Source organism: Phascolarctos cinereus, unplaced genomic scaffold (assembly GCF_003287225.1).
Source record: "Phascolarctos cinereus isolate Bilbo 61053 unplaced genomic scaffold, phaCin_HiC Scaffold_7;HRSCAF=346, whole genome shotgun sequence".
Lineage (NCBI taxonomy): Eukaryota > Metazoa > Chordata > Mammalia > Diprotodontia > Phascolarctidae > Phascolarctos > Phascolarctos cinereus.
This window is the reverse complement of record NW_027556180.1, coordinates 128,703,078-128,718,670: the sequence shown is the minus strand read 5'-3', so window position 1 is coordinate 128,718,670 and position 15,593 is coordinate 128,703,078. Positions and strand designations below refer to the sequence as shown.

At 34.7% G+C, this 15,593-nt stretch overlaps 1 pseudogene; it reads right to left on the bottom strand.

The window, feature by feature from the left end:
• Positions 1-4,361: 4,361 nt before the first annotated feature.
• On the bottom strand, positions 4,362-13,677 carry LOC110203568 (nudC domain-containing protein 1-like; annotated as a pseudogene).
• Between the last annotated feature and the right edge of the window lie 1,916 nt (positions 13,678-15,593).

Sequence of the window (15,593 nt, the reverse complement as noted above, 5' to 3'; positions counted from 1 at the left end):
TGTTCTATCCTTCATTCTTCACTATAATACACTTTCAAAATACAAAATCTGAGGGTCTTACTCCAACTCACATGTTGTATAGGTACTTATTTAGAACCCCAGGATTTGGAAAGTTGTGTTTTACATTTTTCAAAGGTAGATTGTAGAAATCCTGAGGGGAGCATGACCAAATGTATGCAGTGTCTCACCAGGATGAAGATTTTTTAGATATAATGATTGGCTGGTGGAGAGGAGTGTAAGGGGATCAATTAAGGCAGTGACACACTTGTAAAGACAAAACAAATAAATAGCTTTATTTGTAAAATGACAAAGGCCACCCCTAGTGTTCATTTCTACTAGCATCCTATCAAAGAGGACAAAAAGATCATATAATGACTAACTAGGATAAAAAAGCTTGTGAAATTAGTTGATTGAATATTTGTTCTGAGAACTGCTAGACTGCATCTATTTTGTTTTCATCCTTTCTTTTACCTGGCATAATAAGAACATTACAGGAAGATGCAAATTTCATTTTCAAAGTTAACTATATTGTTGCAGTCTAACAAAGAATTATATAGAATGGAATAAAGAATCTTACATTTACTGTCTTTAACATTGTTCTCATTTGAACGTAAGATTCCATTTTCAAAATGGAAATTGTCAGTATATTTGTTCCTAATGGGTGCTTATGCCAATGGCTATTTTAGAATAACAGCAAATTCTAGGTAACGATTATTTCTTTCAATAATGAATCACTACAAAAGGGAAATCATTTTTATTGTCAAAATTTATGTCATTGTTAGCATGGCAAGTCCTCTGTGCGTTGGTGACAAGTACAGTCTTTTGGATTATGATCCACAAACTCAAAATTGCTGCAACTTGCCTTGACAGGCTAGACTAATTGGCTCCTAAGGAGCCATTATTTTCCACCTGATGAACAGTCTATGAATTACATGGCAACTTGTCCAAATGTGTCAAATGGCTGATGATAAATTTGTATAAAGTATTTCAAAATCACTGGCTATGGGCTGTTATTATGGTATAATCATTCCAAACCAAAATCATTGCTTTCAGTGATTTTGCTATCTTACAGAAAATACAATAATAAAGGCCTTGTTGTTGGTTGATATTTTAGGTATACAAGATATTTTGTTAAACTTTAGCGTTAGTTCTAATTGCCACCAGATAATGCTACATTCCATATAGTCTCAAAACATATTGTACCATGTGAGAAAAATACCTATTAATAATACCAATAATAGAAACATTTTTTAAATGGCAAAGGGCACTATAAGTACAGAGATTTTATCTTGGTATTTTCCAGAATTCACTTATTTTACCACAACACTTCTCCATAACCTCCACTTCTGGGTACATCTACACCAACTCTAGCACATCTTACTCATGAGACAGAAACTGAATAAAAGAGGCTACCAATATTGCTTTATGTACAACCTTTTATTGCTAGTCCAAGTTCTCAGTAAGGACTAAGTATATTTCTATGATGATGAGCACACTCTCTGGAGACAACATGTTATTCATCTTTTGTTCTTGACGAGGACCAATGACATCATGATTGTAATTCTTGACTTGGGAGTGAATTGGATTTGAATGAAGCAGAAGCTACACAAAGTCATCAGCTTCTGTTTCCTCCAGAGTGATCAGATTCCAGTGGTAAGACAAAGGTCAAGACAATTGGCGATAACCTAGGATACAATGATTGACTTCAGCCTTTCTAGATTAATGTCTTTCCCATGTCTTAGTTTGTCTGAGATCATGTCCATTCAATGATTAAGGGTTAGGTAAGAAGTGAGACAAAAGATGGCCCAATTTACCATCCCAAAGATATCAATCTGTGAGGGGAAGACCCTAAGAGTTTCTGGCCAGGAAAACAAACAAACAACTGTTATTTGCACTCATTCTGAGCCCTCAAAGTCTAAACAATGAGCCACAGAAACTTTAGCTGGACTTATCATTGGTCATCCGTTGAAAGTCAGAACGATTTGAGTTTAAAGGCATAGTCAAGTAGCTCCATTTATAGTTTATTTTTTAAGTTGTTTTAAGTTTGTTTTCCAGAGCTATAGTTAAAGAAATCAAATCAGAAATGAAAACTGCTCAAGTCAAAAATAAATTATCCTAGCTTTTTAAAAGTAATAGTAATAGTAATAGTAATAATAATAATAATAATAATAATAATAATAATAATAATAATAATAATAATAAGAAGAAGAAGAAGAAGAAGAAGAAAGAGTAGTATTCCCCAGCTTCCATTGGAATTGGTAGGTTGGTTCCCCAAAGGGTAGCTACTGCTATTATCAGATAGCATGGTAAAGACAATTAATACAAACCTTCTTCTAAGAAACCTATTTACACCTCAAAAAATACACACAGCATTCATGGAAGGAGAAGGCTTAAACTTATACCATAATAGTAGCATTGAGGCACGTATGTAAGAAACATATGTGGCAACATAGAACTCATTTCACTTGCTCTGGAGGTCTTTCTGCATAGTGACCTCATGAAGAAACCCTGTTGTTGCTTCTGTTTTATTTCTGAGGACAACCAATGACATCATGAGTGTGATGTTTTGATTTGCGTGTGAATTGGATTTGAGTGTGGCAGAGTTGTGCAAAGCCATCAGCCTCTTTGTCCTCCAGAGCCATGAGAGTCCAGTGGCAATACAAAGGTCAAGATGACTGGTGAGAGCAAGGGATGCAATCACCTTTTTATGACCAGTCAACCCCCAAACTTTTTTTAAAAATTGAAATGAATAATTTATTAGATTATATTTATTTGTTACAGTAATCATTCTCTCATTTAAGAAGCTTACAATTCATTTTTTCATGTTTTTATGCAATCACAAAATTAAGAATCAGATCTTTTAACATTATTTAAAAATATAGTACTGATGTTTTGGTTTTACATCAACTTTCTTCCTGATATCCCTCTCCCCTCACCTCCACAGAGCCATGCCTTGTACCAAAGAATAAAAAAGGGAGAAGAAAAATACAGCAGTTCAATTAAAGTCTGAGAGTCTGAGAGTCAACCAAGTCTGAGAGTATATGCAATATTCCTTGCCCATAGTGGACCACTTCTACAAAGAAGGAAGAAAGAGAAGGAGACATATTTTCACATTTCTTCTTTAGGGTTGTTTGGTCAGTATAATTACATAGTATTCGGTTTCTTTCTCATTCATGCTCTTTTCATTTACACTTTAATAGTTGTACATAAACTGTTTTCTTGGTTCTGTTCACTTCATTTTGCATCAGTTCCTATAGTCTTTCCATGCTTCTTTGAATTCTTCACATTCATCACTTCTTATGGTTCAGTAATATTCCATTATTTGAGCAGACCACAAGTTGTATAGGCTTTTTAAATTTGTTTCCTTATTTTTGCTTTAGCAAAACGTGCTCCTATAAATACTTTGATGTATATATGACTTTATTTTCTGTCTCTCACCTCCTTGCAGTATGTGTACAATACACAAACTCAAATATATACACAATGTTGTGTATATACCCACTTGTGCAAACTTTCTTTTAAAGGGTATAAACATTTTAATCACTTCTTTTTAGCATAATTCTGAACTGCTTTCCAGAATTTTTGGACCGATACAGAGCTCCACAGTGTACCTGTCATTAAAGTCCTTCCTACATTGTCTATTCCCATCTTTTATCAAGTCTGCCAATTTTCCAGCCATGAGGTAAATTCAGAGTGCTTGATGAGTATTTTACTTCTTAATGCTTAGTAACAATCTTTAATATGGTCGTTAACAATTTTCAATTCTTTTGAGATGTTTGTTCATATCATTTAACCAAGTAAACATTAGAAATAGATTTTTGTCTTATTTATTAGTTCCCTATACATCTTTAACATTAGACCATTGTTGAACTATAAAATCATCAAGAAAAAGCATATTAAATGGTTACTAGGAATGGGAATAGGTACAGAAAGACAGGGAAGATGTGAAATGGAAGTAAGACAACTTCTTCTGTCCTAACTATTTAATAAATTCAAAATACCAGATAAGTTAATAGCATTACTTTTTATTTGGTAGTGTATTTAATATTTGAAAGTTACATTTATGGTTCTAAGTTGGGGATTAATGGTCACTTACAGTAGGTTTGAGAACACAATAAAGGGAGAAGGGAACCAAATCACTTCAATGCATAAAATATGATCAGCTAAATAAAACTGGTCATTATTCAAATAACTGTCTTCAGGTATTTGTAAAACCATCTGTGGATAAATATTAGACTCTTCATACTATTGTGGGGGCAGAAGGAAGAATGGGCAAAATTTGTGGAGGGAGAGATTTAGACTGGAAGTATGAACTTTTGGGGCATGTTATAGAGAGGATTTTTGCTTAGGTGCGTGGTATTCTAGAACATCTCTGATATTCCTTCCAAATCAAGGATTCTGTGGTTCTTTATTAAAAAGAGAGGGGGTTTTTTTGTAGTAAGGATGAATAATCTCTCATTTACAGCTTGAATCTCCAAAATAGTATTGTTCATTTACAGGCTGGCTACCTGCTGCTTAGCAACCTGTCCAACTTGCCTTCCCTCCTTTCTGTTATACAGTACAGTATATGAACACTAAATGCAGGTACTCACAAAGGTCAGTGTAGGAGTAAATGGGGGCACAGGCAAAAAACTTGTCTCTCTTCAATTCTTGGACATAGCCTAAAGCATTGAATGTTACAATGTGCTCCCACATTTCATCTTGCTGGCTGGAGTGTGGTTGCCAAAGTAAGGCATCTTTGTCGTGAAGCAAACAGAAACAATGCATTTCATGGGGGTCCACTAAGACTGAGAAAAAATATATTGGTTGCTTCCAAGATTCACCATGTGCGTGGTCTTCAAAGTATTATTATCAAATCTGCATAAACTGGGGCTCTCTTCAAAGAAAATATCACACTCTTCTAATTTTTGAGCATCACATGGTGGTTTTTCCTTATCTGGATGTGGATTCAGTTCTTCAGATGTCAGATGCATCAAATGTTCAGCTATCACAGCACACTAGGCTGAATCTCTTATGAATTCTCCTTTCTTATCACTGAATACTAGCTCTGGTCATGTTACTCCTTCATCCTTAATCAATGATACATCCAAAGTTTTATTCTCTTTAATTATCCATGTACTACTTTCACGATCAATAGATGAATAGAGTTCTCCTTCCAAATAGAGCTGCTTTTTCAGGGCAATACTGAAATGATCATGGGAAAGCCATACTTCAATGTTCTCTTTAGAAACATCTTCTGAAAGATGCATTGTTATTGTCAGATCTTCTTCAATCTGCTGCCAGTAATACAAAGGTTCTGCTTTATCGTTATCTGTCAGGTTCTCATCTTTATTTTCTTCATCTTGCTTCTCATCATGAACGAACCTGAAGGATTTGCAGGAATTAATCATTAGACCACTGCTTCCCAGCTCAATAGAAGCATAATGTGGAAGTGATTTACCATGGAGTACTTTATGCTTAGTAATTTCATATATTTAATCTTTTTACTTATGTTACTGATAGTAACTCACTCCAAAGAAACAGATGCCAAGAAGTGGAGTAAGAAGTAAGTCATTCTTACCTTCCCTCATTAACCTCTGAAAGCCCATAAAATTTTGCCCCAGGAAAAAACCTGGAAAAGTTGAACCAGAAGAAAGATGGGGTGCAACAGTTGAGTAGCCCAGGTAGCTTGAGGGATTAACAGGAAAAGCCACTCTTTCCCTAGGGGAAGGGGAGCAGTACAGCATGGGAGGTGTCCCAAAAAGTTAGCAGGAAGCCCCACCTCAGCATACTGGGGGAGATCCTGAACCTCAAGTGGTGGATCAGGCAAACACCAACACCAGGACTCCCAATTACCTCAATACAGGCAGTGTAACCAGTGGAAACCAGCTCAGGAAATCACCACATGCCTTGGTTTTCTACAGCAGTCAAGTCTCCTATGCCTCAGCAAAACTCTGGAAAGTGCTCCAAGGAGGAAAGTCCCTGGCAGAAAAGCATACTGCAGCAGCTAAACATCCATCTGAAAGGAGATGAAGAAAGTGAAAAGAAGGAAAGGAAAGGCCCAGGTGAGCAGGCAACCTCCAGGGGCCACACTACCCAATCCTACCCCTAGCGTTCCAGTGTTGCTGATTCCAGCCCAACATTTAGAACCCTACAGCCTCCAACTGCACGTGCAGTTGAGGCCCCAGCACACAAAGCCAGTGACCTGACCCTGGGCTTCCAGCACAAGAAGCTTAGGTCAATGCTCCCCTGTTCTCCAGCAGGACAGCTCAATTTTTTTAAAGTCCAGGATGTAAGCAAACACTGTGAGCAAAAAGAAATGTACCATACATTCATATTATGACAACAGTAAAAATCAAGGCAGAAATTCTGAAGAGGACAACATGGTCAATAAATCCAAATCTGGAACCTCAAAAGGAAATATGAACTGGTCTGAAGCCCAAAAAGCTTTTTTGGAAAATCTCAAGAAAGATTTAAAAATTCAAATAAGAGAGATAGAAGGAAAATTGGGGAAAAAAATGAGAGGTAAGCAAGAGAGAGTCAATAGCTTGGAAAAAGGAAGGACAAAAATTAATTATAGAAAAGAAGTCCTTAAAAAATGCAATTTGCCAAATGGAAAAGAATACAGTGAAGAAAACAACTCCTTAAAAAGAAGAATTGACTAAATGGAAAAGGAGATACAAATCCTCACTGAGAGGAAGAACTCCTTAAAAAATGAAATGGGCCAAATGGAAAAGGACTTACAAAATCTAATAGAAGAAAATAATTTGTTAAAAATTAGAATTGGGAAATGGAAGCTAATGACTCTATGAAAGAGCAAGAATCAGTCAAACAGAAACAAAAGAATGAAGAAATAGATGGAAACATAAAATACCTCATTGGTAAAACAATTGACCTGGAAAATTGATCCAGGAAAGAAAATTTAAAAATTATTGATCTACCTGAAAATCATGACAAAAAAAGAGCTGGACAGCATCTTTCAGGAAACATCAAGGAAAACTGCCCTGAGGTCCTGGAGCCAGAGGTTAAAATAGCCATAGAAAGAATACCCCAATCACCTCCTGAAAGAGATCCCAAAATGAAAAAGCCAAGGAATATACTAGCCAAATTCCAAAATTACCAGGTCAAAGAGAAAATACCGTAAGTAGCCAGAAAGGAACAATTTAAATATCGTAGAACCACAGTCAGGATTACACAGGACCTTGCAGCTTCTACATTAAAAGACCGTAGGTAGTGGAATATGGTATTCCATAAGGCAAAGGAGCTTGGATTACAACCAAGGACCAACTACCCATCAAAAATGAGCATAATATTTCAGGGAAGGAGATGGACATACAACGAAATAGGAGACTTCCAAACCTTCCTGATAAAAAGATCAGAGCTTAACAGAAAATTAGATTTTCAAATGCAAGACTCAAGAGAGACATAAAAAGGTAAACAAGACAGGGGGGGAAAATTATCTTGTTAGTCTTACCTGGAATAGAATCAGCCCCAGGAGCTTTATTAGATGAGAGAAGCCTAGTGACATTCAAAACCACTATTTCCTTTGGAATTTCGGTTAGAGAGGGACTGATTTCAACCTCAGGTCAATAGTTTCAGCATTACTTAATGATAGTTTGTTGAGAACATTTTGGAAGTGCTCAGTCCATCTTTCCAGGATCATGTCCTTATAACCAATCAATGGGGCTCCATCCATGCTGAGTAGTTGAGATACACCATAGGTCTTTGGCGCATAAATAGCCTTCAGGACATCATAAAAGCATTTTATATCATTATCATTATTATTGTTATTATTACATGAGAGAGAGGAAAAGAGAGGGGTATAACTTTGGTATTGTGCCTCAATTTTTGCTATTTTATACTATTATTTTCATGGAAGTACTGAACTTTTATTCCTCAAGATTAAATTTGTTATTATTTTATCTAGTTTGGTAAATTCTCCAGTGGGCAGTTTGATTCATATAGCATTATATAAATCAATTTAGTTAAAGTAGTCATTATGATTATATTCATTTACCCTTTCCATGGACCTAGAATCTCTGGAATTATATTTTCCATTATTTCTGTAAAGAATACTAACTTGGATTTTTAAAGAGTAAATGGAAATAAAGTAGTTAATGGATAAGGTAGGTAAGAGACTGGATGTAACAGGAGAGTATTAGCATTTTAAAGTACAATGAGTTAAAAATGGAAAAAGAAAGCAAAGGACAACAAATATCTTTTCCTGCTGTTCTCTTTTTTCTTCACTATATCAGAGGCAGAGCTAATAATATATGATACTCTTTTTGGAGACAGATTAAATAATGAAAATGGATGAAAGAGGAGGTTAAAATATTCAATTATTATTTTTGGGTTTTGTTTTCTCTGAAACGGCAAAGGAGTTACAATTATTTTGTTCACATTAAACCTTTTAAAATGAATTTGATTGAAATTTCAAGGAGACATCCTTCCATACACATTCTTTCCCCTCCCCCCTGAGGCTAAATAGGTCAAGTAAAATATGTACTTTTTCTTTATTTTAGCATTATAGGCTTTTAAAATATATGTTTAAATAGTCTTCATTAGGTGGTCTAGCAGTACCAGATCTAAAACTGTGTTATGATGTAGCAAGCATCAAAACTACTTGGCATTGTCTAAGAAATAGAGTGGTGGATCAGTGGAATAGGTTAGGCTCATAAGACACAATAGTCAATGACTATAGTAATCTACTATTTGATAAACCCAAAGACTCCAACTTCTGGAATAAGAATTCAGTATTTGACAAAAACTGCTAGGATAAATGGAAAACACTATGGCAGAAACTAGGCATAGACCAACATCTTACACCATAAGCCAAAATAAGGTCACAATGAGTACACAATTTAGACGTAAAGTGTGATACAATAAGAAATCAGGAGGGCACAGATTAGTTTACCTGTCAGATTCATGGTGAAAGAAGAGATAGAGAACATTATGAAGTGCAAAATAGATAATTTTTAGTGCATTAGTTTAAAAAAGTTTTTGCACAAACAAAGCCAATACAGCAAAGATTAGAAGGGAAGCAGAAAGCTGGGAAACATTTGATACAGCTAGTGTCTCTGATAAGGGCCTCATTTCTAAAATATATAGAGAACTGAGTCAAATATATAAAAATACAAGCCATTCCTGAATTGATGAATGATCAAAAGATATGAACAGGCAGTTTTCAGATGAAGAAATTAAAGCTATGTATACTCACATGGAAAAAATGCTCTACATCAGTACTGATTAAAGAAATTCAAATTCAAACAACTCTGAGATACCACTTCACACCTATCAGATTCGCTAATATAACAAAAAAAGGAAAATTATAAATGTTGGAGAAGATGTAGGAAACTTGGAATACTAATGCATTGTTAGTAGAGTTGTGAACTGAGCCAATCATTCTGGAGAACAATTTGGAACTATGCCACAAGGGCTAAAAATCTGTGCTTACCTTTTGATACAGCAATTCAATGTGACCTGGAGCTGTATTCCAAAGAGATCGTGAAAAAGGGGAAAAGACCCACATGTACAAAAATATTTAAAGCAGCTCATTTTTTGGTGGCAAAAAATTGGAAATTGAGGGGATATACAACAAACGCTGTAAAAGTTTTGATATATAAATACAATATAATATTATTGTTCCATAAGAAATGGTGAACAGGAAGACTTCAGAAAAACCTGTAAAGGCTTCCGTGAACCGATGCTGAGTGAAGTAAGCAGAATCAGAACATTCTACACAATAACACCAACATCGTGTGATGAATGGCTTTGTCAGACTTAGCTCTGAATACAGATTGAAGTGTACTATTTTCTGTTTATTTTGTTCTTGTTGTTGTTGCTGCTATTTTTTTCTTTCTCATGTTTTTTTCCCCCTTTTGTTCATTCTTTCATAACAGGGCTAATGTGGAAATATGTTTAATAGGATCATACATCTATAGTCTATATGAGATTGCATGCCATCTAGGGAAGAATGGAGTAGAGGAAGGGGGAAATTTTACAACTCTAAATCTTCTAAAATAAATGTTGAAGACTAAAAATTAATTAATTAATTAAAAAATACTCTTCTTTTGCCCAACCAAGATAACAATTAGGGTCATGATATTCCCTGTAGCACTATATATTTGAATAACGTTTCAAAGGTTTTTTTCTCATTTTTAAAACTTTTTAAAAATTTTATTAATTTATGTTAATTTATCAATAATCACTTCGATATGCTTTTGAGTTTAAAATTTTTCTCCCTTTTCCTCCCTACCACCCTCCCCAAGACACACAATCTGATATGGGCTATACGTTTACATTCCTATTAAACATATTTTCACATTCGTGGTGTTGTAAGTAAAAATTAAAACTAATAGAGGGAACCATCAGAAAGAGGAAATAAAACTCGACAGAAGAGGAAAAAAAACAGCAATTCAACTTTTATAGTTCTTTCTTTGGATGTGGATAGCATTTTCCATCATGAGGTCTCTGGAGATGTCTTAGATCCTCATATTGCTGAGAAGGGTTAAGTTTATCAATATTAGTCATCGCACAACATGGCTGTTATTGTGTCCAACATTCTCTTGGTTCTGCTCATTTGACTCAGCATCAGACCATACAAGTCTTTCCAGGTTTTTCTGAAGTCAGCCTGTTCATCATTTCTTAAAGTGCAGTATTCCATTACATTCATATACCACAACTTGCTCAGCCATTCCCCAATTGATGGGCATCCTCTCAATTTCCAATTTTTTGCCACCACAAAAAGAGCTGCTATTAATATTTTTTGTACATATAGGTCCTTTTCCCATTTGTATGACCTCTTTGGGAAATAACCCTAGAAGTGCTATTGCTGGGTTTAAGGGCACACACTTTTTTGTAGCCCTTTGGGCATAGTTCCACATTGTTCTGCAAAATGGTTGAATCATTTCACAACTCCACCAACAATGCATTAGGGTTCCAATTTTCCTACATCTTCTCCAACATTTATCATTTTCCTCTTTTGTCATGTTGGCCAATTTGATAGGTTTGATGTGGTACCTCAGAGTTGTTTGGATTTGCATTTCTCTAATCAATAATGATTTAGAGCATTTTTTCATATGACTATAGATGGCTTTAATTTCTTCATCTGAGAACTGCCTGTTCATATCCTTTGAACATTTATCAATTGGGGAATGGCTTGTATTCTTATAAATTTGATTTAATTCTCTACATATTTTGGAAATGAGGCCCTTATCCGAGAGACTGGCTGTAAAAATTCTTTCCAAATTTTCTACCTTCCTTCTAATTTTATTGCATTGGTTTTGTTTGTGCAAAAACCTTTCAGTTTAATGTAATCAAAATTATCATTTTGCTTTCATAATGCTCTATCTCTCTGTTTGGTCATGAATTCTTCTGTTCTCCATAGATCTGATAGGTAAACTATTCCTTGTCTCTCAGTTTGCTTATGTATCAGCCTATATCTAAATCATGAACCCATTTTGACTTTATTTTGGTATGTGGCATGAGATTTTGGTCTACGCCTAGTTTCTGTCATACTCTTTTCCAGTTTTCCAGCAGTTTTTTTTAAAGAGTGCGTTCTTATCCCAGAAGCTGGGGTCTGTGGGTTTATCAAATAATAGATTACTATAGTCATGGACTACTGTGTCTTGCATATTTTACCTAGTCCACTGGTCCACCACTCTATTTCTTAGCCAGTATCAAGCAGTTTAGATGATTGCTGCTCTATGATACAATTTAAAATCTGGAATTTCTAGGCCACCTTCCCCTGCATTTTTTTCATTACTTCACTTGATATTCTGGACCTTTTGTTATTCCAAATGAATGTTGTTATTATTTTTTCTAACTCTATAAAATAATTTTTGGTAGATGGATTTGTATGGCACTGAATAATTAAATTAGCATATGTAGAATTGTCATTTTATTACATTAGCTCGGCCTATCTGTGAGCAAGTGATGTTCTTCCAATTCATTTTAAAGTTTTAATGCAATTACAATAAATAGTAATATCCACTTTGCTTTTTCTTGCCTGACTTTGTAAAGTACTGAAATACAAACTGTGATTCTCATTTTTATCACTGACCCCTGATATATATTTCACCATTTCACTATACAATTATTTGTTGACATTTGGGATAATTCAGACTTCTTTACCTTTTATATGTTTCTTTGTTCCATTGTGTTTACCCTTGAAAATATCTTCCCAGTTATAGATTTCTAAAGAGAAATTTTTGAAACCTATCAATTTCATTGAAAAGCCTATTCCCCCACCAATAAGATTATATTTAGCTTTGAAGGCTGGACTATTTTTGTTTACCAAATAATTCATTTTGTGCTTCAATATAATGTATCCCAATCTTTCCTTTTCTTCCTCAATTTGATGCCCAGATTTACATATTCTTACTTGTATTTCATGGTGTATGATCTCTCAGCCACTTACAACAGTATTTTTTCTTTGACTTTGGGTTTCTGGATTATAACAAATACATTTCTGACTATATTGTTTATTGATCAGTCATTTCAATCATTTCCGACTCTTTGTGACCCCATTTAGAATTTCTTGGCAAAGATACTGGAGTGTTTTGCCATTTCTTTCTTCAGCTAATTTTACAGCTGAGAAAACAGAGGCAAACAGGGTTAAGTGACTTGACCAGGATTACACAATTGGTAAGTGACTGAGGCCAGATTTGAACTCAGGTTTTCTAAACTCCACTGAACCACCTAGATTTTGCTAGCTGGCTGTATTATATTTGGAGCATCTTTCTATTGCTGACTCATGGATACAATCAAAATGTAATTTGCCCTCTATTTCTATGACTTGAGATTTTCAATTAAATTGCCTGGTGTAGGCACATCCAAAGTTTTTTGATTTAAGTGAAAGTTGTACTATAAGGAGAGCTGAATGATGCAGAATTGAGGCTTTTGAATTGTTGTGCTGCAGAAAACTTTTGAGAGTCTCTAGGACATCAAAAAGATTAAAGTACACCATACTTAACAAATTAATACAGGCTGTTCAATGGAAGGTTAAATACTAAACAGATGCTTAAATACTTTGGCCACATAATGAGAAGACAGGATTTATGGGAAAAGATCTTGATGCTGGGAAACATTGAAAACAAAAGGAAAAAGGAAATAGCAGAGGATGAAATGGATAGATAGTATCATAGAAACAATGAGCGTGAACTTCGACAGACTCCAAGAGACAGTAGAGAATATAAGGGCCTGGGATGCTATCTCCATCGGGTCATGAAGAGTCAGATACGACTCAGTGACTGACAATAATAATGATTTTGAACTTCTGTGGGAGAGGGAGAAAGTTAAAATTCTCCCCTCCTATTCCCCATATGGTTCAGAGACAATTCTCAGATCGAATGAATCATAGAACCTCAGAACTGGAAGAGCTTTCGGAGGTTGTCTACTGCAATATGATTATCCAGAAATTTCTCACAATTCAATGGTATGATTTGGGACTTGAATAAACATTTGAATACATGGAGATATTATTTACTTCTTTATTTGAACATGTTCAGTGAAAAACAACACACTACCTCTTTAGTCATTCAATTCCAGAAAATTTTTAAGAAGTTTCCTCTTATAGCAGTCTTGAATGTTCCTCTCTGCACCTAGTCTATCATTCTGGGATGAATGGCAGTCTTTTAAATAGTTGAACCCGGGTATCATATTCACACTGTTGTTTCTTTTTCGTTCCCGATAAAACATGTTCTTGACATTCTTTGGTATTCAAAACCATGTTCCCTCTACTGCTGGCTCATCCTGGCTCTTCCTCTAGCACCTTCTCACCTTGAAATATTCTACTACTCACTCATTCTGCTTATCTTGGTTTAGCCCTCCCAAATATCTATGTCCTTTCTACCATTGATGAGTTTATCAAGGAGCTTCCATTTTGTTGAGAGATCCAGATCTTCTTGGGCCCCTACTAATGAGGAGGACTCTCCAATGCCCTCATACTGGGCACTTTTATTCTATACACACACACACACACACACACACACACACACACACACACACACACACTTTTCAGATCCTTTTTGTGTGTGTTTTTTGCCCCATTACAATGTAAGCTACTGAAGGGCAGGAACTATCTTTCTTTTCACCTGTATTGGTATCCTCAGAACTTAGCAGTTACCAGAACATAGCAACTGCTTAATGAACTTTTCTTTTTTTCTTTCTTTCTTTCTTTCTTTCTTTCTTTCTTTCTTTCTTTCTTTCTTTCTTTCTTTCTTTCTTTCTTTCTTTCTTTCTTTCTTTCTTTCTTTCTTTCCTCATTCCTTTCTTTTTCATTCTTTCTCTTTTCTTTCTTTCTTACTCATTTCTTCTACAGAATAAACATTTATAATTCCTTTAATCAGTTTTCACATGGCAAGATTTCAGAGCCCCTTAAAATAGTGGTTACTCTTCTCTAGATAATTTCAAAATACCGAGGTTTACCTAAAATGTAATGCCAGCAGTTGAACACAATATTTTACATATTATCTGCCTGGGGCATATTAAAGTGGGACTATTGCCTCAATACCACTGAAGATTTTACCTCTTAATTAATGCTAAGATAACATTAACTTTGTTGATTCATGGTGATTGAAGTCCACTAAAACTTTGACATTTTTAATAGCATTCTACTATACAGCCACACTGTCATGGAGTGTACTCATGAAACTTATTTTTTTTTTCCAGAAACTCAGTGAAAAAATTTACCTTTCATCTCATTAGGTTAAATCTTACTAAATGTGCTCACAACATTTGAGTATATCAAGGAATATTTGCATCCTAACTCTGTAATGTTGAATGTAGGTTTGATAAATATGTCATGTATGTCTTTATCCAAATACTGATAAAATACTAAATGGTATAGATTGAAACAGATTTCACTGCATAATTCCATATAGACAGCATTCTAATTACATTTCAAACCCTTAATAAATACTTTTTGACACTTGCCGGTAAGTCAAATCATGGAACGACCTACATATATTGATTTTAAGCCATATCTTTCTTTATTTTTGACAAGACTACAATGAAATGTTTTCTTAAATATTTTGCTACAATCTAAATAACATATCTACAGCATCTATTATTCTCACTGGATCTGAAATTCAATCAGAATTCTCAAAATTCAACAGCAGAAATTTCAAGAGCATATCACTAACAGGCGCAGATTTTTTTTTTATTGCTGTTTCGGTTATATCTCACTCTCTGTGACCTTATTTGAGGTTTTCTTTCAAACATAATGTATAAGTTTGTGTTTTCCTTCTCCACTTAATTTTACAAATGAGAAACTGAGGAAACAGGGTTAAGGGATTTTCCTAGGGATAAACAGCTAGTAAGTGAGGAGCACATTAAAAAAAAAGTAACTGAGAAATTGGCTTAAAAAAAGAGAAAGAATAAAAGACTAAGGCAATGGATAAATACTATGTGGTAAGAAATTCCCAGGAAAAAACACCAAAAGAAAGTAATTCTATGACTCAATAACAGAAAATAAAATATCCTCAATTAAATCTGAATATAGAGAGATGGAGGAATCAAATTAACTGAAGGAAGATATAAAGGAAAGCTGGGTAATCTTAACTGAGAAGTAAAAAGTCTGAAAATATGGAGAAAAAATAGATACATAATGATTT